The sequence below is a fragment of the Eurosta solidaginis genome, chromosome 2, assembly GCF_040869045.1.
Source record: "Eurosta solidaginis isolate ZX-2024a chromosome 2, ASM4086904v1, whole genome shotgun sequence".
NCBI classification, from domain to species: Eukaryota; Metazoa; Arthropoda; class Insecta; order Diptera; family Tephritidae; genus Eurosta; species Eurosta solidaginis.
In genome coordinates this window covers 130,561,772-130,585,634 of record NC_090320.1, presented here as the reverse complement: position 1 = coordinate 130,585,634, position 23,863 = coordinate 130,561,772, and the positions used below count along the sequence as shown (strand labels likewise).

Here is a 23,863-nt window from a genome sequence, read left to right as displayed (position 1 = left end):
GGAGAAGAAGGGAAATCTGATTGAAGGTAGGAGAAACGGGTCGCCGCTCGCATTCGCCGCCGAAGCGTTACCAGGTGTTACCGCGAGGAGGCTCCACCCCAATGTGGGGGAGGGTGCAAGCACCTTCGAGTCGACGTTTTGGGATGACGCCGGTGTGTGCAAGGCGAGACATCCCCATCAAAAACACCCACTTAATAAGATATAATATTGTTGGATATAATGAAGTGTTTTGAACTGGCTTAATGTTCATATGCAGAGCTGCCCTTTTGTTTTTGTTTAGCTCTGAATCGTAGGGACATATACATAGTTACGCTTGAAATATAAAAAAAAATTATACATATATGTATATATTTATCGGGGTGACGCTATCCGAAAACTGTCGCAAAACATAGCACCTCTTTATAGGAAAACTTGGCCCAGGGGAAACGGAGTGCGGATGGGAGATGGGAGAAGAAGGGAAAGCTGGTTGAAGGTAGGAGAAACGGGTCGCCGCTCTCATTCGCCGCCGAAGCGTTACCAGGTGTTACCGCGAGGAGGCTCCACCCGAATGTGGGGGAGGGTGCAAGCACCTTCGAGTCGACGTTTTGGGATGACGCCGGTGTGTGCAAGGCGAGACATCCCCATCAAAAACACCCACTTAATAAGATATAATATTGTTGGATATTTTGAAGGATATAATGAAGTGTTTTGAACTGGCTTAATGTTCATATGCAGAGCTGCCCTTTTGTTTTTGTTTAGCTCTGAATCGTAGGGACAGATACATATTTACGCTTGAAATATAAAAAAAATCATACATATATGTATATATTTATCAGGGTGACGCTATCCGAAAACTGCCGCAAAACATAGTTAGATAGTGACAAAAAGTTGCAGCCGATATTAATTATTTGGAATCTTAACACTTTGACTGATAATAAGATATAAGTTCCAACGCGAGGATCGGTGAGGAACCCAACTGAAACTTTAGTTGAAATTGAAATATTTGTGCAAATATACACTAATAAAGGTACTGATGAAATTTTAAATAACAAAAAACACACAACAAGCTAAAAACACTAAAATTATTTCAAAATGAAGCAAATACCTTTGACTTCACTATTCATTTTTATTTATTTCAATACAATAATATTTTATGTATTTTTAAATAGCTTAAACTTGTACTTTATTTTTAACTTGCTCACACTGCAAAAACCAACTAATACCATAACCTCACTTTTGAAGCTATTCTTAAAGAGCACAGTTCGAATACAATACAAGCAAATATAGCTTTTAAAAGGCTGTTCTAATAAGAGATACTAACGACACATTTGGTGACAAACTTTTCACCTTAATTTTTTTTATTTTTGGCCTATGGAACTGACCACTGTGCATTGCATTGCATACAAATTTACAAATATACTGCCGCTATAGTTAATCACTCAATTTGTTTGTACACTTGCTAATATCACATTTAACAAGGGCAAAGCATACAAGAAAGCAAGCATAAGGGTAAGTTTATGATCGAGCGTAATCGTATCGCGCGATGCGACGAGAATCGCTGTTAGCGATAAATTATATTAGTGCATATGGAGATTTTATGACAAAGCGATTTAGCGTAAAGCGAATTAAGCGATTACAAGCGACAAAAGCGACGAAAATTTGCAACCAAAATATTTTGATTCAGTTGAGCGAAATTAGCGAAACAATATGGATTTTTTATTGGAAGGGTACATGACAAGCAGTGTTAGTGGAATTTGTGTCATGCAGATTACCACAATCGCAATATAATTTAAAAAGCCTGGAAGGATGTAGAAAAATGTTTTAATGATATTTACTACTTACGCAATTGAGAGTGACAGTCTTTCCGCAGCATCGATTGGTATTTTCTGGTTTCTGGTCTTTTTAAGCTATTGCATAGATTTTATCGCGGGCTTGGCGACTAAATCAAAAAAAAACCGTAACGGATAGTTGTCAAAAAAGGTTCGAAAAGGCTCGAAAAGGTTCGTAAAGGTTCGGTGTAAGCAACAGGCCAAATACATAAAATTGGATCTCTATCATAAAAAACGGTGGGCACCACTACATTTACACGGTTACCAAATTGAGAATGTGTTAGTAAACACGAACGCGTAGCGAGCAGGAAAGCAAAATCAATTATTTTCGTTGATTTTCACGAAGTAGCCATTGTGCTATCGCTTATCGTATACATATATGGTCGCTTACAAGCCAACCTAATAAAACCGCACTACGTTTTTTTAGCGCACGCAAACAACCGGCGTGTTTTGCCCTAACCCAAATATGCATGCGTTGCGACAATGTAAAGCATGTGTGCAAACGTCAAATCTAAATGTCACGCAGAACGAAAATTGGAAATAGAGTTAGGTTTTCACGCAGCAAATTCAATTTGAGTTGCTCTCATACAAGTTGTATGTGCATAAGGCATTTTTGACAGAAAATGACTTGCGTGAGTTTATATTAGGTTGGCCTGTTAGCAGGTGCTAAGCTCACGCCCACCCCGGATCATAAAGTTAAAGTTAAAGTTAAAGTGAATGCTAAAGTTGAAGCGAAAGTTAAAAGTTAAAAATAAAGTTAAAGTTAAAGTGAAAGTTAAAGTTAAAGTTAAAGTTAAAGTTAAAGTTAAGGTTAAAGTTAAAGTTAAAGTTAAAGTTAAAATTAAAGTTAAAGTTAAGGTTAAAGTTAAAGTTGAAGTTAAAGTTAAAGTTAAAGTTAAAATTAAAGTTAAAGTTAAAGTGAAAGTGAAAGTTAAAGTTAAAGTTAAAGTTAAGGTTAAAGTTAAAGTTAAATTTTTTTTTTTTTTTTTTTTGTGTTTCGTGGAAGGAGGAAATGCTTTATGCACTGACCGGGATATTTAAGCCTCACTGCGAGACTCTCCGAGTGTAGGACTCCCTTCTTCCATGAAGGCCTACCCACTAAAACCTAACCTCCCACGGCCCGCGCAAATCCCCGTACCTTGGACCGCGTTTAGCATTACTTCGGGTACGGGTGCGCGCTACGTGAGCTCTATGGCTACTCTCACGCTAATGGGCTAGGCATCCGTCTTGTCGTTTACTGGTAAGTATATGCCTCACATATGTGCTGACCGTATCCCATCTGTCTCTTCGGCAGGTCATGTTATTAATGACACTGCCCGGGGATAGGTCGCCAAGTACCTCTTCTACCCTCCTTCGCTGATGGGAGAAGTGCCTGCATTCGAAGAAGGTGTGGCGTAAATCGTCTATTTTCCCACAGTACAGGCAGCTCGGGCTATCAACCTTACCCATTCTGTGTAGGTATTTGCGGAAGTAACCGTGTGCCGTTAGAAACTGGGTCAGGTAAAAGTCTACCTCTCCGTGCGGTCGCTTCAACCATGGATTCAGTTCAGGGATTAGTTCCCTAGTCCACTTTCCTACGATGCTGTTGCTCCACTGATCTTGCCAGCGTCGGATCGATTCTTCTCGCACCTGCATGGCAACAGCAGCTCTACTTGCTTGCGATCCGTTGTCATATATTGTTTTTCTTTCCTCAACGAGAAGATATATCGGTATGGTTCCCGCAACGACCAGGACAGTTTCAGCTGATACCGTGCGGTAAGTCGAAGATATTCGCAGCGCCCCTCTGCGTTGGACCGAGGTGAGGGCAACTCGGTTATTCCGGTATTTCATTGCGTTCGCCCAGATTTCTGCACCATATAAGAGTATAGAATCCGAGGCTGATGCAAGCAACTTCCTTGTGCATAGCTTTGGGCCACCTGTGTTTGCCATTAATCTACTCAACTGCGTTATTATGCGCGCAGCTCTTTCGCAGGCCCCTCGTATGTGATCCGAGAAGTTGAGTTTGCTGTCTAACCTCACTCCCATATATTTCGTTGAAGCGAGTGTTTCTATTGGATGGTCCCCAACCATCATGTTCCAGGTAGTGGGAATACGTCTCTTTGTGAGGATGACGATCTCCGTTTTGGCTGTTGCTAACTGGAGACCGTGCTCAGCCATCCACCTATTTACATTACGCATGACCTGGTTTAATTTTAGCTGTGCCAGCTCGCAGCTTGGTGCTGTTATCACAGCTGCCACGTCGTCTGCAAAAGCAACGAGGAAGGTGCTTTCTGGCATGTCTAATCGAAGAAGACTGTCGTAAGTTATATTCCAGAGATCGGTACCTAGTACCGAACCCTAGGCTGCTCCACCTGTTATTTTTACCTTTTTTTGACCGTGAGTACTTTCATATATTAGATACCTCTCTGTTAGGTAGTCCCTTAAAATTTCTAACAAATATTGCGGTACTTTGAAAGTGCTTTCTAGTGCCTCAAGCATGTCCTCCCACCTAGCTGAGTTAAAAGCGTTTTTGACGTCCAGCGTGGCCAGCAACACTATAGGTCTTGCTCTGTGGCACGCTGTCTCGGCTTTCTTGACTGCGTCTATAACTTCTGCTATGGCATCGATTGTGGAGTGCCCCCTCCGAAAACCATGCTATCTGGGCGACAGTCCTCCGGCGTCCTGTAACGCTCTGGTGAGGCGTTGCTTCAGGAGACTCTCCATCAATTTCCCTGCTGTGTCCAACATACATAGGGGACGGTAGGATGATGGAAAGTTGGGATCTCCTTTCCCTTTTGGAATGAGAACCAGTCGTGCTGTCTTCCATATGGTGAGGAAAGTTCTTTCTTGGAGACATTTGTTGTTGTACATGTGCAACATAAGTTCTGGGCAGTTATTTGCAGCTAGTCTAATTGCCTCCGCGGGTATTCCGTCGGGCCCAGATGCTTTCCTAGGTTTCATAGTTCGCACGGCAGTTTTAAGCTCTTCTTCTTGGAATGGTTCCACGTTGCGATCTTCATGGGTAAGGTACCCGCCCTCCCTAGGCAGTTGAGTGGGAAACAGGCCATCCACAATGTTCCTTATTTGGTTCTCGTCCATCAGCTGGTTTGGCGGACGGAACTTCTTCATTACTATCTTATATCCCTGCCCCCAGGGGTCTCGATCCACTTCCTCGCAAAGCGCTTTCCAGCACTTAAGCTTGCTTTGCTTAATGGCAGCACTAAGAGCTTTCTTCGCTCCTTTGTACGCTTCCGACTTTTCTAGAGCCTCAGGCCTGCCGCGCGCGAGTTGCTAGCCTTCGCATCCTGTGGCATACTTTCCGCAGCTCCGCGATTTCGCTATTCCGCCAGTATACCTGCTTTTTACCCCTCCACACTCCCCTCCGTAGCATAGAGAGTTTGCAAGCGTGGCGAAGACAGCTGATTGTCTTTTCAACCGTCTCTTCCGTAGGACTGGAGTTGTTGATTAACCGTCGGGCATCCCCCAGTACTGATGCGGAGAACGTGGCAGAGTCGACCTTGGATGCGTCCCATGCTTTTGTTCTACGTGGCCCGTTCGGAATCTGCCTCTGACCGTGATCGTTTAGGTGGAAAGTGATGTAGTTGTGATCGCTGCCAGTCAGATCCTCTATGACTCTGCATCCAGCAGCGGTCAGCAGCAGGCTTTCTGACACTAGTGTTACATCGGGGATCGAGTATCCAAAGCCTGGCCGTCGGTATGTAGTGGTCGTACCAATGTTAAGCACGTTCAAACCGAGCCTGGTTGCCATCTCAAGGACTAACCTTCCACGGGTGTTAGTCTGCGGCATTCCCCATTCGGCGGCTCTTGCGTTCAAGTCTCCCGCCACAACCAGGTTACTAGTTAAGTCCCTCAGGTCGTCTTCAATAAGTTCAAGCTTGTCCCTGAACGTTTGAATCGGATCATTCGGGGACAAGTAGCAGCTTACTAGGTTAAAGTTAAAGTTAAAGTTAAGGTTAAAGTTAAAGTTAAAATTAAAGTTAAAGTGAAAGTTAAATTTAAAGTTAAAGTTAAGGTTAAAGTTAAAGTTAAAGTTAAAGTTAAGGTTAAAGTTAAAGTTAAAGTGAATGTTAAAGTTAAAGCGAAAGTAAAAAATAAAGTTAAAGTGAAAGTGAAAGTTAAAGTTAAAGTTAAAGTTAAGGTTAAAGTTAAAGTTAAAGTTAAAGTTAAAGTTAAAGTTAAAGTTAAAGTGAATGTTAAAGTTAAACCGAATGTTAAAGTAAAAAATAAAGTTAAAGTGAAAGTTAAAGTGAAAGTGAAATTTAAAGTTAAAGTTAAATTTAAAGTTAAAGTTAAAGTTAAAGTGAATGTTAAAGTTAAAGCGAAAGTTAAAGTAAAAAATAAAGTTAAAGTGAAAGTTAAAGTGAAAGTGAAAGTTAAAGTTAAAGTTAAAGTTAATGTTAAAGTTAAAGTTAAACTGAATGTTAAAGTTAAAGTTAAAAATAAAGTTAAAGTTAAAGTGAATGTTAAAGTTGAGTGAAAGTTAAAGTTAAAGTTAAAAATAAAGTTAAAGTTAAAGTGAAAGTTAAATATTAACTTCTAATTTATTCAATAAAAGTAAAAAATTTGTTTTCTTATTGGTCACCACGCTTAAAAAGGTTAACTTGAATTAATATCAAAGACAAAACTTGAAATAATATCAAAGAAAACAAAATGTTGCATAAATATTATAATTGCATAAGTTGATAATATGCAATAGCTTTACCGCGGCAGTCCCCGAGTGCCACACGTCCTTTTTTTAATCAATGACGATATTTTTTTCAAGTGTACTCAAAAGTTTCCTTGCTCATGCGATAATACTATTTAAATTTTTCAGGAAATTGTAGGAGGCGTACATGTAAATTATGGAATTCACCACAATATTTTCTTTTCTTGCCGATTGGATGCACTTGATATTTTTTTTCTTATGTATACTTTTTAAATATTTTTTTCGTAACAAATAGCTATTTTCTAATAAAAAAATTTTACGAGTTAATGTACGCATGTTGCTTTCTCTACACTGCCACAACGTGAATAAAAAGATGTTGAGTTATATTGTTGAGCATTTCATCGCTTACGATTTCGCTCTACTATAAACACTCAATCGCCAGCGATAACGCTAGTCAAAATGTAACAAGTGATGGAGCGTTTCTCGTCGCATCGCGCGATGCGATTACGCTCGATCATAAACTTAGCCTAAAAATGCTGCGCTGCCAATTTTTGCTAATTGCTTTTCTGTAACATATGTTAGTGTGCATGAATGATACAAATAGCGTTAAGCATATACTAGGGGCAACCACCTTTTAAGAAGTTTGAATATATACAACAGAATATCGGTACTTATTGAATTATGTGAATTATATTTAAGGAACTGAAATTGTAAAATAAAGTTAGTCTATTAGCTGACCACCACGTCGCTAAGTTTCTCGGCACAATCAATTTTATAGTCGCTGCTATTGCTATTGGTTTTTCGCTTTTTGGAAATTTGAGCGGTCACAAAAAACGCTTTATGATCCTACATGTTTTGGCGCCCAACGTGGAGCACGAGTAAATTTTTGGTACCGAATCGAACTTAGATTTTAGAATTAGTGGTCAGCATTAGACTCCACCATTAGGGATCATCATCGCATTATAGTTACAACAATTACATCGCTGGACATCAGCATAATTGGAAGTGCCAGCATAGCTCGCTAATCGTGCGTTCATCAAGCGCACATCACTGCATATCACCTGCTTTGTCGTCGCTACATCGTTGTTGCCAGAACTTGCTGCTGCTAATACTTTGGTTGAAGCGTCTTCAACATTGGTTGCCGTAAGTAAATACATTTTTGCATTCATCATAGCTCGCTCATCGTACGCTCGTCAAACGCATATCGCTGCATATCACATGCTTGCCCTTGCTACGTGGTCGTTCCCACAATTTGCCTCTGTTAATATTTTTATTTGTACACGGGTCAGACACTGCCACATTTATACAAGGTTTTCCATTGCTGTTAACAACTTAAGTAAATACCCTCTTTGCATTAATTATACTCAGCTGGGCAGAGCTCACAGAGTATATTAACTTTGTTCTCATAACGGCAATCCGTAACGGCATAAACTAATCGAGATAGATATAGACTTCTCTATATCAAAATGGTCTGGGCGAAAAAAGAAATTGATTTAGCCATGTCCGTCCGTCCGTCTGTAAACACGATAACTTGAGTAAATTTTGAGGTATATTGATGAAATTTGGTATGTAGGTTCCTGGGCACTCATCTCAGATTGCTATTTAAAATGAACGAAATTGGACTATAACCACGCCAGCTTTTTCGATATCGAAAATTTCGAAAAATCCAAAAAGTGCGATAATTCATTATCAAAGACGGATAAAGCATTGAAACTTGGTAGGTGGGTTGACCTTATGACGTGGAATAGAAAATTAGTAAAGTTTTAGACAATGGGCGTGACACCGCCCACTTTTGAAAGAAGGTAATTTGAAAGTTTTGCAAGCCGTAATATGACAGTCGTTGAAGATAATATGATGAAATTTGGCAGGAACGTTACTAGTATTACTATATATGCGCGTGTATTTAGCGCACTTTAAAAAAAAAAAATTTTAAAGTCAATTTTTAACAAAAAATTGATTATCTTTACAGTATATAAGTAAATTATGTCAACATTCAACTCCATAATTATATGGTACAACAAAATACAAAAATAAAAGAAAATTTCAAAATGGGCGTGGCTCCGCCCTTTTTCATTTGATTTGTCTAGAATACCTTTAATGCCATAAGTCGAACAAAAATTCACTAATCCTTGTGAAATTTGGTAGGAGCATATATTATCTGACTATAATTGTTCCCTGTGAAAATGGGCGAAATCGGTTGAAGTTACGCCCAGTTTTTATACACAGTCGACCGTCTGTCCTTACGATCGGTCCTTAACACGATAACTTGAGCAAAAAACGATATATCTTTACTAAACTTAGCTCACGTACTTACCTGAACTCTCTTTATCTTGGCACAAAAAATGGCCGAAATCCGACTATGACCACACCCACTTTTTCGATATCGAAAATTACGAAAAATGAAAAAATTCCACAATTCTATACCAAATATGAAAAAAGGGATGAAACATTGTAATTCGATTGGTTTATTGACGTAAAATATAAATTTAGAAAAAACTTTGTAAAATGGGTGTGACACCTCCCATATTAAGTAGAACAAAATGAAAAAGTTCTGCAAGGCGAAATCAAAAGCCCTTGTAATCTTGGCAGGAATACTATTCGTGGTATATATATAAATAAATTAGCGGTACCCGACAGATGATGTTCTGGGTCACCCTGGCCCACATTTTGGTCGATATCTCGAAAACGCTTTCACGCACTCCCTTTTAAAACCCTCATTAATACCTTCAATTTGATACCCATATCGTACAAACACATTCTAGAGTCACCCCTGTTCCACCTTTATGGCGATATCTCGAAAAGGCGTCCACCTATAGAACTAAGGCCCACTCCCTTTAAAAATACACATTAACATCTTTCATTTGATACCCATATCGTAAAAGCACATTCTAGAGTCACCCCTGTTCCACCTTTATGGCGATATCCCGAAATGGCGTCCACCTATAGAACTATGGTCCACTCCCTTTTAAAATACTCTTTAATACCTTCCATTTGATACCAATGTCATACAAACACATTCCAGGGTTACCCTAGGTTCATTTTCCTACATGGTGATTTTCCCTTATTTTGTCTCCAAAGCTCTCAGCTGAGTATGTAATGTTCGGTTTCACCCGAACTTAGCCTTCTTTACTTGTTTTGTTCTGCTTAACGATGTCTTTGGAAGAGTTAAAACATAAAAGCGCTAGCACCAAGAAAAACATTTCGCGCTTAAAAATAACGTTGACGCTAGTTTACGACAATGTGGAAAGGCCCTCTCAACTGCAGAATACATATGTCGCCTGGGTATCCCCGAGTCTTATTTTAAGCAGATTTTCTCAATTAAAACTGACATCGAAAGATTGGACGCGCTGACCTAGAAGAACTGTACGCAACAACCAAACTAGCCATTCAAACGCAATTGTCAGAAGATAACAACGTTTGACTTTCGGACATGACTTGCCTAGTACAATCGACGTCAAAACTTCCACGGCTCAAGCTTCCATCCTTAGACGGCAAGTATTCGAACTATCAAAAATGTAATACCTCTTTCAAACAAATTATAGATCGAGAGTTCAATTTAGCAAACATTAAAAAATTCAATCAATTGCGACTTAAGGTACGGTATGACAACCCCTTATATTTTTGGAAGCTATATCGTCATTATATGATTTGCCTGCGGTTACAAAACCAAACGGTATTCAGCTTAGAAGTTTAGTTGAAAAGGCGTCTGCTATTTATGGTTCGCTGACGTTGCTAGGCACTGACAGGCAAATATCTCAAGCTATGCCAATTTATATGGCTTTGCAGAAATCCGATGAACAGACCAACAAAAAATGGGAGGAATCGCTGGATTTCAAAACGTTGCCATCATGCGAGGAGTTTACACAGAACGACACTGTCAATATTTGGAGTCTCTGAGTGACACGCACACTGGTAGTTCCTTCGCAAAAAGTAGCAGTAAATCAACAACAAAGTCAAGGAATCAATCAAAAGGGTACACATTTTCTTGATCCAGTATGTCTTGCCAATTTTGTTCCACCACAGGCCACTGGGTTCCAATTTGTGAACGTTTCAAATCTTTGAATGTCACCCAACGCTACGACAATACAAAGAAAATGGGATTGTGTCTCAGTTGCCTTTCGAAGAGATATGAAATAGCTCATTGTCCATCAACACACAAATACAAGGCTTGTGCACGGCAACACCATAGTTTACTTCATTGGATGTCCGCGTCTAGTCAACAAGCAGCTGCTCAGACATCCACTTCACAAGAAGCAGCCATGAACAATTCGTCGTCGGAAATTGTAATCCTGGCTACCACAAAGGTTCTTGTTGGTGACGTAACAGTTAGTTATATGTTGGGTACTGCACTACTGGATTCTTGTTCGCAAGCTAATTTTATAACTGATGAGTTTGCGCAAAGGTTGTTACTGCCAAGAAACAAACAGAGCATAGAAATTCAAAGCATCGTTACGTCATCAACAAACATCAAATACAAAACCACAACGAACATAAGGTCGTAAGTCACTGGTTTCGAGCTCCCATTAACCTTTTGTATCACATTTAACATAGCCTATCAACCAGATCCTGAAATCTACATTTCAGCATGGAATATACCAAACAACGTAGTACTTGCTGATGATAATTTTTATGTACTAAAGAAACTAAATAAACATGCTATTGGGTACAGAAACATTCTTTAGTCTGCTGTCTGTTGGTCAAATCCAACTTGGACCTAACTTACCTATTTTACAAAAAACCCTCTTAGGCTGGGTTGTTTCGGGACGTTATTAAACGGGTAATAATAACTTAACGAAATCATTTGTTTATTTACAGCCTTCGATTGGAAGAAATTACGAGTAAACCAGAGACTTGGACTCGTGAACAGCAGAGTTGCGACCAGTTGTACAACAAAACAGTGTCAAGGAAACCTAATGGTAGAACAGTTGTGAAAGTGCCTCTCAAAGACAACCCAGGTTGTTTGGGCGATAATTACACAACGGAATTGAGACGATTTAATGCACAAGAGCGTCGATTAGAAAAATCATCACAATTGGGGAAATAATATGTGGAATTTATGAACGAATACAAGCGTTTGGGACACATGAGCATTGTAGAACATCCGAACCTGAGCGAAACACATTATTACATCCCACAGTGTTAAAGCCAACAAGTTCAACAACGAAGCTTCGAGCCGTATTTGATGCCTCTTGTCAAACAACAACCCGAAAATTATTGAACGATATTCAAATGGTTGGCCCTACAATTCAATACGAACTGTTTACTCTTCTTTTTCGTTTCCATCTCTTTAGGTTTGCACTCACAGCTGACGTTGTTCAGATGTTTAGACAAGTGCTGGCGCACGAAGACGATCGAAAGTTCCAGTACGTCCTATGGAGGAATTCGCCGACTAAAGATATTAACACTTAATACCGTAAGGTATAGAATGACGTCCGCTCCATATTTGGCTATACGGAGTTTAATATATTTAGCTGAGCAGCGTTCAGAACAATTTCCAATTAGAGCAAAAATCCTGAAGAAATCATTTTACGTATATTACTTATTGTGCTGATACTCTGGACAAACCCTCCCGAATTAAACAGGAGATAACTCAGTTGTTAGAATTAGGAAAATTGTAATTATCGAAGTGGCACTCTAATCATTATAAATTCAGAGAAGACAACCCTGTAAAGAATCTGAACATAGATGCATATATTACAAGCTCACTGGACCTACAATCGAACTGAAATCCTGATTGTAGCATCGTCGCTTTTCAACCCTCTTGGTCTTTTGGCTCCTGTGGTTATTACATCAAAAATATTACTGAAAGAATTATGGTTGCTGGAGTTGGATTGGGTTGACTCGGTGCCACAGAATATAGCAAGTGTTTGGAAAAACTCCTTAGACTATTTATCTCCGCTTTCATCAATTAAGGTGAATATAAAGTCACAAAGGGAACCCTACAATGTATGAAGCGCTAAATAAATTTGAAGTAAGAGGACATGTCAGGCTCGTTTTCGATCTTCCGAAATTATATTTAAAAACAGGAAAGAAAATTTGTAGCACTATAGATACAGGCAACCTAATTGCTGAGGACAAGATTGACGTAGGACAATTCTTTACCAGGCTTGAAAAAGAAGCCAGCAATTTAGTACTTGGAAAGATACAGCTGTCCTTAGACGACAAATTGTTTAAATATAATTATACTGCAGTAGGCAAATTTATAGAAACAGGTACCAAGGTTCTCAAAAATCTAACAATTGCATTAACCCCAGAAGTTATGCATGTGACAAATGTCGACAAAATGAAAGAAATTCCTCAAAATATCATAACGATCCTCTATGTGGTGGCCCCCAGGAATAAATCGTATGGGAAATAAAATCAAGCAGAAGTATAGCTGGATAAACATCAAAAAAAAAAGTACATAAAAACGTGCATCCACTGTAAAAAATATAAAATTGATAGGCATATAAACGAACCAATGATCATAACGGAGAGTTTTGATATTGTACAAATCGATACAGTCGAACAATTACCGAAATCGATAAATGAAAACGAATACGCAGTTAGTTCCCATTATATACGACCTAACCAAATAATTAGTAGCAATCCCAGTTCCAAGCAAACATGCAATAACAGTCTCTGAAGCTTTATTCGAGCACTGATTTTTGGTCGCATAAAAACAATCATAACAGATATGTGAACAGAATACAAAAATAGTCTGTTTTAAGAACTGTGCAAACTGCTAAAAGTTGAGCATAAAACCTCAACACCTTACAACCACCATTCTTTGAGCACTGTAGAGCGCAGTCACAGAACATTTAATGAATATGTACGCTCTTACATATCCAGCGACAAAGATGATTGGGATGAATACCTCAAGTATTTCTCGTACTGTTACAAAAAATGGATATTGTCCTTTTGAGCTTATATTCGCAAAAAACCCTCCGATTTACGAATTCCTAGGAGATAACACAATCAGCCCAATATACAATCACGAGGCTTACGATAAAGAAATCAAGCATAGACTACAGATAGCGCGGCAACGAGCTAGGAAATTAGTCCAAGGAACTAAAGAAAAACAAAAAAAAAATTATGATAGAAGTAGCTACAGTAAGGAAATAAATATCAGTGATTTAGTATTAGTTAAAGACCACACAGGCCACAACTTAGATAATAAATATAAGGGCCCTTATAGCGTAAAAAACATTTACATTAATACCACATAGAATAGGAAATAGCGATGGGACAAGTAGATACAAGGAAATTATAATTCATAAAAATAGGCTTAAACCAATATAAAACTTGGATAATAAACAAAATAATTAAGAAAACAAAAAAAATCACAATCTCATTCCACTTTACTCATAATACTCATTAAGTACTCGCAGCAACAAAAAAAAAGAAACAAATGTCAACTTAACATGTACACATGTAAAGAATAAAAAAAAAAAAAAATCAGCATAATATGTTCAAACGTAATGAATAACAAGTAAGGAAAGCTAAGTTCGAGTGTAACCGAACATTACATACTCAGCTGAGAGCTTTGGAGACAAAATAAAGGTGGACCAGGGGTGACTCTGGAATGTGTGTTGTACGATATGGTTATCAAATGAAAGGTGTTAATGAGTATTTTAAAAGGAAGTGGGCCTTAGTTCTAGAGGTGGACGCCGTTTCGAGATATCGCCATAAAGGTGGACCTGGGGTGACTCTAGAATGTGTTTTTACAATATGGGTATCAAATGAAAGGTGTAAAGACTATTTTAGTTCTATAGGTGGAAGCCTTTTCGAGATATCGCCATAAAGGTGTGCCAGGGGTGACTCTAGAATGCGTTTGTACGATATGGGTATCAAATGAAAGGTGTTAATGATTATTTAAAACGTTGTTGGCCTTAGTTCTATAGGTGAACGCCTTTTGGAGATATCGCCATAAGGGTGGACCAGGGGTGACTCTAAAATGTGTTTGTACGATATGGGTATCAAATAAAAGGTATTAATGAGGGTTTTAAAATGGAGTATCCCTTAGTTGTATATGTGAAGGCGTTTTCGAGATATCGACCAAAATGTGGACCAGGGTGACCCTGAACATTATCTGTCGGGTACCGCTAATTTATTTATATATGTAATACCACGAACAGTATACCTTCCAAGATTCCAAGGGCTTTGATTTCGCCCTGCAGAACTTTTTCATTTTTTTCTACTTAATATGGTAGGTGTCACACCCATTTTACAAAGTTTTTCCTAAAGTTATATTTTACGTCAATAAACCAATCCAATTACCATGTTTCATCTCTTTTTTCATATTTGGTATAGGAATATGAAATTTTTTTAATTTTTCGTAATTTTCGATATCGAAAAAGTGGGCGTGGTCATAGTCGGATTTCGACCATTTTTGATAACAAGATAAAGTGAGTTCAGATATAAGTACGTGAACTAAGTTTAGTAAAGATATATCGATTTTTGCCCAAGTTATCGCGTTAACGGCCGAGCGGAAGGACAGACCGTCGACTGTGTATAAAAACTGGGCGTGGCTTCAACCGATTTCGCCTATTTTCACAGAAAACAGTTACCGTCATAGAATCTATGCCCCTACCCAATTTCACAAGGATTGGTAAATTTTTGTTCGACTTATGGCACTAAAAGTATTCTAGACGAAATAAATTAAAAAGGGCGGAGCCACGCCCATTTTGAAATTTTCTTTTATTTTTGTATTTTGTTGCACCATATCATTACTGGGGTTGAATTTTGATATAATTTACTTATATACTGTAGCCACGCCCATTGTCCAAACTTTAACTAATTTTCTATTCTGCGTCATAAGATCAACTCACCTACCAAGTTTCATCGTTTTCTTCGTCTTTGGTAATGAATTATCGCACTTTTTCGATTTTTCGAAATTTTCGATATCGAAAAAGTGGGCGTGGTTGTAGTGCGATTTCGTTCATTTTAAACAGCGATTAGAGATGAGCGCCCAGGCACCTACGTACCAAATTTCATCAAGATACCTCAAAATTTACTCAAGTTATCGTGTTAACGGGCGGACGGAGAGACGGACGGACGGACGGACGGGCATGGCTAAATGAATTTCTCTTTTCGCCCAGATCATTTTGATATATAGAAGTCTATATCTATCTCGATTAGTTTATGCCATTACGGATTACCGTTATGCGAACAAAGTTAATATACTCTGTGAACTCTGCTCAGCTGAGTATAAAAAAATACAAATGTCAGCATAATACGTTCAAATGTAATGAATGAAAGAACACAAACAAAAGTTAGCACAATATGCACCTACTCATGTAAAACAAAAAAAAAAAAAAAAAACATGTAAGGAAGGCTCAGTTCGGGTGTAACCGAACATTACATACTCAGCTGAGAGCTTTGGAGACAAAATAAGGGAAAATCACCATTTAGCAAAATGAACATAGGGTAACCCTGGATTGTATTTGTATGACATGGATTTCAAATGGAAGGTATTAAAAAGTATTTCAAATGGGAGTGGGCCATAATTTTATAGGTGGACGCCATTTCGGGATATCGCCATAAGGGTGGGCCAGGGGTGACTCTAGAATGTGTGTTGTACGATATGGGTATCAAACGAAAGGTGTTAATTGCTATTTTAAAAGGGAGTTGCCCTTAGTTCTAAAGGTGGACTCCTTTTCGAGATATCGCCATAAAGGTGGGCCAGGGGTGACTCTAGAATGCGTTTGAATGATATGGGTATCAAATGAAAGGTGTTAATGATTATTTAAAACGTAGTGGGCCTTAGTTCTATAGGTGTACGCTTTTTGGAGATATCGCCATGAGGGTGGACCAGGGGTGACTCTAGAATGTGTTTGTACGATATGGGTATCAAATTGAAGGTATTAATGAGGGTTTTAAAAGGGAGTGGCCCTTAGTTGTATATGTGAATGCGTTTTCGAGATATCGACCAAAATGTGGACCAGGGTGACCCAGAACATCATCTGTCGGGTACCGCTAATTTATTTATATATGTAATACCACGAGCAGTATTCCTTCCAAGATTCCAAGGGCTTTTGTTTTCGCCCTGCAGAACTTTTTCATTTTCTTCTACTTAATATGGTAGGTGTCACACCCATTTTACAAAGTTTTTTATAAAGTTATATTTTGCGTCAATAAACCAATCCAATTACCATGTTTCATCTTTTTGTTCATATTTGGTATAGAAATATGGCATTTTATTCATTTTTCGTAGTTTTCGATATCGAAAAAGTGAGTTCAGATATAAGTACGTGAACTAAGTTTAGTAAAGATATATCGATGTTTGCTCAAGTTATCGTGTTAACGGCCGAGCGGAAGGACAGACGGTCGACTGTGTATAAAAACTGGGCGTGGCTTCAACCGATTTCGCCCATTTCCACAGAAAACAGTTACCGTCATAGAATCTATGCCCCTACTGAATTTCACAAGGATTGGTAAATTTTTGTTCGACTTATGGCATTAAAAGTATTCTAGACGAATTAAATGAAAAAGGGCCGACCCACGCCCATTTTGAAATTTTCTTTTATTTTTGTATTTTGTTGCACCATTTCATTACTGGGGTTGAATGTTGACATAATTTACTTATATACTGTAAAGATATTAAATTTTTTGTTAAAATTTGACTTAAAAAAAGTTTTTTTTTTAAGTGGGCATGTTCGTAATCCGATTTTGCTAAGTTTTATTCAGCACACATATAGTAATAGGAGTAACGTGCCTGCCAAATTTCATCATCAGATCTTCAAAGACTGTCAAATATCAGCTTGCAAAACTTTTAAATTACCTTTTTTTAAAAGTGGGCGGTGCCACGCCCATTGTCCAAACTTTTACTAATGTTCTATTCTGCGTCATAAGATCAACTCACCTACCAAGTTTCATCGCTTTATCCGCCTTTGGTAAAGAATTATCGCACTTTTTCGGTTTTTCGAAATTTTCGATATCGAAAAAGCTGGCGTGGTTATAGTCCAATTTCGTTCATTTTAAATAGCAATCTGAGATGAGTGCCCAGGAACCTACATACCAAATTTCATCAATATACATCAAAATTTACTCAAGTTATCGTGTTTACGGACGGACGGACGGACATGGCTAAATGAATTTCTTTTTTCGCCCAGATCATTTTGATATATAGAAGTCTATATCTATCTCGATTAGTTTATGCCGCTACGGATTACCGTTATGCGAACAAAGTTAATATACTCTGTGAGCTCTGCTCAGCTGAGTATAAAAACAAATGTAAACAAATCAAAACAAATAAACCAACAAATTCATTTTGATATCAAGTTACCATTATGTCATAAATTAAGATCACACAACAATATAATGCAAAAGATAATTGAAGTTTTATAAACCCAAGCAAGTTTTAAATGGACGGCACACTTAAAATTTAATTATGTCACTTGAATAGTCAGGCATAATTTAGCGCGCAAATTATGTATGACCATTGCTCAAAGGCGGATAGTGTAACGTGCCTTAAAATTAGTTCCACTTTCACTGCATTCAATTGTTCATTACATATTTACACACATGCAGACCACACATGTAACAAAATATTAATAACCCAAATATCGAATCGCTAAGCCTGCGTTTCTGCATTGAATGCACATATTAGTTTATATCGGTCAATTAGTCACGCTGACTGACACACTTTGTCTATTCTACATACATATGTACTCATGTGCCTAAATAGTTCATTCCAATATGCTGGCTTCGCATACAGGAAATATGTACTATTAGTTTGTAAGTATTAGTGTAAGTAAGTATCTTTAGAATAAGAATATTTTGTATAAAAGGGAAAGTAATTTCCAAATAAATTCAATTCATGATCGAACCTTAACAAACTTTTTCATTGATTACTATAAGGTAACTATATACCTGTTTTTTTTTATTTTTGTAAAATTCCAATTTTAAGCCAAAAGGAAATGGTACTTTCTTGATAAAGTACACCTCTAATTAGACATTACAAATCCCAATGATCTCATTGTAAAGGAAATAGATATTTTTATATCCGGTAGATCTCGCAGTCTATATCTAGAAATCATATAAAATATGCTAACAGCAATTTCCCTTATCAGTGTGGAGTATGAAAGATGTTTCTCAACTACCGGTTATTGTGTAAAAAGTTGAAACCTAGCCTTTCAGATGATACTTAATAAGAAATTATTATTATTGATAGGTCTGGAAGCACTGCGACCTTTGTGCAGATATATTGTGCAAGACCTTCCAGCCTAATTTTGCATCTGGAGGCTCTTGATGTATCTAAGTACCTCTTCAGGCTTTTTACTCCATATCACACAGGGATTAAGAGTCCCACCATCTAGATGGGATAGTCTCTGTCTAGCCAGAGCGACGTATTCGTAGAGAATGTGAACCGGCGTTTCATCATCCAGCTCACAGAAACGACAAATTTGGGTATCAGATAGATTTAATTTACTTAGGTGATATCGTAGACCGCAGTGTCCCGTGTAGTACCCAGTAAGAATTCTTAGGTCTTCCCTGCTTAGGTTAATGAGTTTGGCTGATACTTTCGTTGCCGCAAGTATAAACAGTTTGGCCTGGCTTTGCCCTGGGCAATCAATCCAGTGACGTCTGAATTGTTTAGCTTCCCAGTGACTTATAGATTCCCTGGTGTGTGCTTTTGTGAGTCCACAAAAGGGCTCTGGACAATAGAATGCTGAGTTAGTACCCTGCTTTGCAAGGTAATCTGCATGTTCATTACCTTCATGTCCCTGATGTCCGGGAACCCATCTCAACAAAACCTTGTTTTTGGCTCACAGGGCATTAAGGATTTCAGTGCATTCATCCACTAGCTTAGATGTAACTGTGTACGATTGCAAGGCACGCAGTGCCGCCTGGCTGTCCGACATAATGTAGATGCTCTTCGATGTTGAGCCTCTTCGCAGACATTCTTTACCACAGACCTTTATTGCATGAATTTCTGCCTGAAATATGGTGGGGTAACATCCCATTGGTATCGATTTTTTGAAGTTTGGCCCATAGATGCCAGCTCGCGTTCTTCCGTTATCGAATTTCGATCCATCCGTGTACCAGACCTCTGAGTCAGGGTCGTTATAAGGATTCCCTATTTCCCAGTGGGTCCTGTCCATAATGGACACTTCAAAGTTCCGTGAGATTCTGAGCTTACTCACACAGTTGTAATGAGGGATTTCCTATGCATTTTCTTATTACTTTCATATGCCCTATCATATTTCTTCCTTCAACTCAGAAATATTTGGAAGTCTTAGTGCAATTAGTGATGCCTCTTTCTCTATCAGAATAGGGAAGGGAGCTATTCCCACTAAATCACTAAGTGCGTCAGCAGGGACGGTTCTCATCGCACCCGTTATGCCAACGTAAACTAATCGATGCAGTTTGCTTAGTTTAGCTGTTACCTTTCTTTGCGTGGCCTTCTGCCACCAAACTAGAGAAGCATAGGTGAATATTGGCCTTACGACAGTATTAAATGTCCATTATACCATTTTTGGAAAAATCCCCCATGTTTTGCCGTAGAGACGAGTACAGGCGAAGAAAGCTCTTGTTGCCTTGTTTAGGATAGCATCTAAATGAGCATTCCACGTGGGAGTTCTATCCAGTGTGGCCCCTAGATATTTAGCCTCCATTGAGAATTGTATTTTTGTACCACCCAGGGATGGTTCTGGGATGAATACTTTCCTTCTCCGGGTGAAAGGCACTATAACAGTTTTGTTATGATTTATAGACAATCTTTTGGTATCGCACTACGTATCTATGATGCAAAGGGCTTGTTGCATGCGATCTGATATTGTATCTTCGTGCATCCCTGTGATGGAAATAACTTGGTCATCTGCATATCCTTGTGTGTCAAATCCCTTGGTTTTCATTAACTGAAGGAGGTCATCAATGACCAGGGTTCACAGGAGAGGGGAGAGCACACCTCCTTGTGGGCAGCCTCTTGTGTCCGCAATTGATTCAGTTGTCCCTCCCAGTTCCAAATGGATTTTTCTACTCTTTAACATAGACAGCACCCATCGTATTATTATAGGGCTTATGTCCATGTCAATCATAGCTTGTTCGATTGCTTGATGTGTTGTGTTATCGAAAGCCCCTGATATATCAATAAAAGCGCAGAGGGCTATATTTTTTGACTCTAGAGCCTTTTCGATTTTTACCGTGAGACTATGAATAGCCGTCTCCGTGGATTTCCCTGACTGGTAGGCGGACTGATTCCTACACAGAGGGAGTTTATTTACATTGACCTCCCTGATATGCTGATCTAAGATTTTCTCCATACCTTTTAGGAGAAACGAGCTCAGGCTTATTGGTCCATACGACGAGGGCAGTTGCTCGGGTTTCCCTGGCTTTGGTAAGAATACTATCTTAACATCTGCCCACCTGCTAGGGATATGACCGAGCAGTAGTGATGCCTTATATAAAGTGGAAAGAACTGGGGCTATATGCTTTATCCCTTGCTGTAACAGACAAGGGTAGACTCCATCCGGTCCTGGTGACTTGAATGGGTTGAAATTAGACAGAGCCCATTGCACTCGCTTCACAGTGGTGAGCTTTGTTGCTAGGCTTTTTTCATTACCACTGATGGTTCGCAAATCTGCCATTATAAGTGGTGATTGATAACCTGCTGTGCAGTCAGGAAAGTGTGCTTCGAGTAATAGTTTGCTCGTCTCTTCCGGCTGCGGGGTGTAGCTCCCATCTGTTTTTTTCAACATGCCAATTACATTTATGTGATCTCTAAAAAGGGCTTTATGTAGTCGAACCGCTGCTGGAAGATCATTAATCTTTTCACAGTGATCTCTCCAGGTAGCCCTTTTAGATTTCCTAAGTTCTTTATTGTAAGATGTTAGAGCGAATTTGTATGAATCCCAGTCGCCCGTAGCTCTGGCTTTATTGAACAGCTTCCTAGCCTGGCATCTTAGCTGCCCAAGCTTTTTGTTCCACCAAGGCACATCACGTTGTGTACGTATCTTTCCTTGGGGGCAACTCTCATTGAAAACTGTTTTAATGTCTGAGTGGAGCTGTTCAGCTTCCGTCACAAGCTCAGTGGAACTGTTCAGCTTCCTTCTCAAGCTCCTGCACGGTGGTTATAGGTCGCTGTAAGCTGTTACCAGCTTCCTCAATAATAAAACGGAAAAGCTCCCGGTTCGTTTTCCTGGGATTTCTAAAAGCTGGCATGTGTTCCGGAAAGTGACCAATGTCGAATACAATGTGTTTGTGGTCCGACCTTGATTCCTCTCCTGAAACATACCAGTTAGTGACAGTGCTGTATGAGTAAGATCTAAAACTTCCCCTCTAATAGCATTTAAAAAGGTGGGTTCATTGCCGCGATTGATAATGCTTATATTATTACTACTGATAAACTCAAGGAGGTACTCACCCCTGTTGTTGATGTTCGTACTACCCCATGTTTATGATGGGAATTTGCGTCACAGCAGAGGATCCATAGTGTGCCACTCTGCTGACAGTATTTTATGAGGGCTATTGTTTCGGTTGTTGGGGCCGTTTCTTCCTCCCCCGGAAAGTAGGCAGAGGCCAAGATTGCCTCTTGTTCGCCTCTTGGGGTTGGAAATTTAGCCCAAACTGCTACGAGATCAGCCGCCATAAACTGTAAAAGTGGAAGAGACATTAGTTTGTTGCTTAAAAGCATCGCCGCTCTTGGGCGAGAACTGGTGGCATAAATTAACTTACGATCAATACTGTTCAGTCCTTTTACGTCACCGTGTTGAATCCAGAACTCCTGGATGAAGGCTATTCCCAGATCTCCTTCTGCAAATTTTTTAATTAGGACGTCTGAGGCTGCCTTGGCATGGTGAAGATTCACCTGAAGGCATCTCAGACGTCTTTGCTTTGGGGCTTTGATAGGGAGGGGAGACACTATTTATGGTCTTTGCGGCCACGCTACCTTCCTTGCCCTATTGTTAAGCGCCACTACGGCTTCTTCAGCGGTTCGTCCTCGTCCTTTTTTGTTCCCCTTCCTGACATTGGGGCTCCCACGAGGTGGTTACCTTGTTGCCGGGTTTTGGGGGACAGGCTGGCGGACTGTCTCTGCCTCGTTTGGCCTCTTGAGCCAACACTAGACCCAGAAGGCCTGGGCTCTTCTTAAGAAGGTTTTTGGGGGGTGTCCGATTGACTCGGAAAATCCTGCTATTCAGTAGGTAAATGCCTACTAGATACCTTCTGGTTCTTCGAACAGCACGGTTTGTCACCGTCAACCATATCATCCCCCTTACCCTTATTGTCACTGCTGCTGGTATTTATATTTACCAGGGGCAGGGATGGCTTGTTTTTGGGCTTTAACTTCACTCTGTCAAACCCACAGAAAATCAAGTAGTTGCGTTGCTTTAATAGCTCCGCAGACAACGGATCGACGTCTGTAGTAACTTCCGCCACCGTGGACTTTCGAATCCGGTTGAGGATTCTCCAGTTCCTGGTACTCAAGCCGACATTTTGGGCCTCAGCTAACTTCAAGATGTCGTCGTTTGAGGGGCATTCCTCTTCCTTAAAGTAACGCACGAGAATGATGCGACGTGGTATATCCGCATCAGATACCACCTTCAGCTTGGCACCTTGCCATGGAGTGAGCTTTGGGGCGATAGGCCTTAGCCACTCTGCGGTGGTTGCATCTTTGTAGGTAATAGAAAGCCAACCTGGGCGAGGTGTGCAACCGCTAAAGGTGGGCTTTATAGAACCATCTTTTTGGCTCCTCATCTCTCCCAGGATGGCCTTCTGTATGGCTTTCAGTTCCCCTGAAAACCAGACCGTAGCTGGATAGTCGGGAGGTAGAATGCCCAGCCTTACCCCACTCAGGACATCCCTGAAAGTTGCCGACTGCTTGGCTGTTGCATCACGATGGAGATGCATGGTTGCCTCGACATTTGATGCACAGCTTTCCACAGGTTTTGACAATTTTTTTGTATTTCCAGCTGTGGGCAGCGACATCTTTTTGGGCTCTCTCTCTGGTGGAGTCGAGCTATCTGAGCGGCCTCTCTTGGCTGACCCCTTACCACGGACCGAGCCCAAGGGTTCTTTGGCAAGTCCCCTGGCTTCATTGTAGCTAATCCCCCTGGCCAATAATCGCTTGAGACGTTTTCCAGCCGCACCACTTAGCCGATCTTGCTCTGCATTCCGGCCAGGCTGATCACTTCTCGCCGGAGAGGCAAGGAGCCTCTCTTCATCCTCCGGCGAGACTGTGGATTGTGACTCTACCCTAATTGCATCCTGCATAGTCCCCACATCTGCCATCTCCACGTCATTCAGGGGACAGTTCGGCCCGGCAAGTCTGTGGCGACAGCTGATTCGGCTTGCACCGAAAGGTCGCAATCGACCTGATCTATTGGGAGCTGTTCAGCTCCATTTTGGTTGTTTTTTATATTATTTTGATCCATAAAAATACCCACGAGTATGGGGGAAGGTAGGTCAGCTGGTACATAGCCCCCAATAT

At 39.8% G+C, this 23,863-nt stretch overlaps 1 protein-coding gene across 6 annotated transcripts in view; it reads left to right on the top strand.

The window, feature by feature from the left end:
• Positions 1 to 23,863, top strand: part of Ca-beta (Ca2+-channel-protein-beta-subunit) — a 1,568,477-nt gene that overhangs the window by 887,174 nt on the left and 657,440 nt on the right. The window lies entirely within an intron of this gene.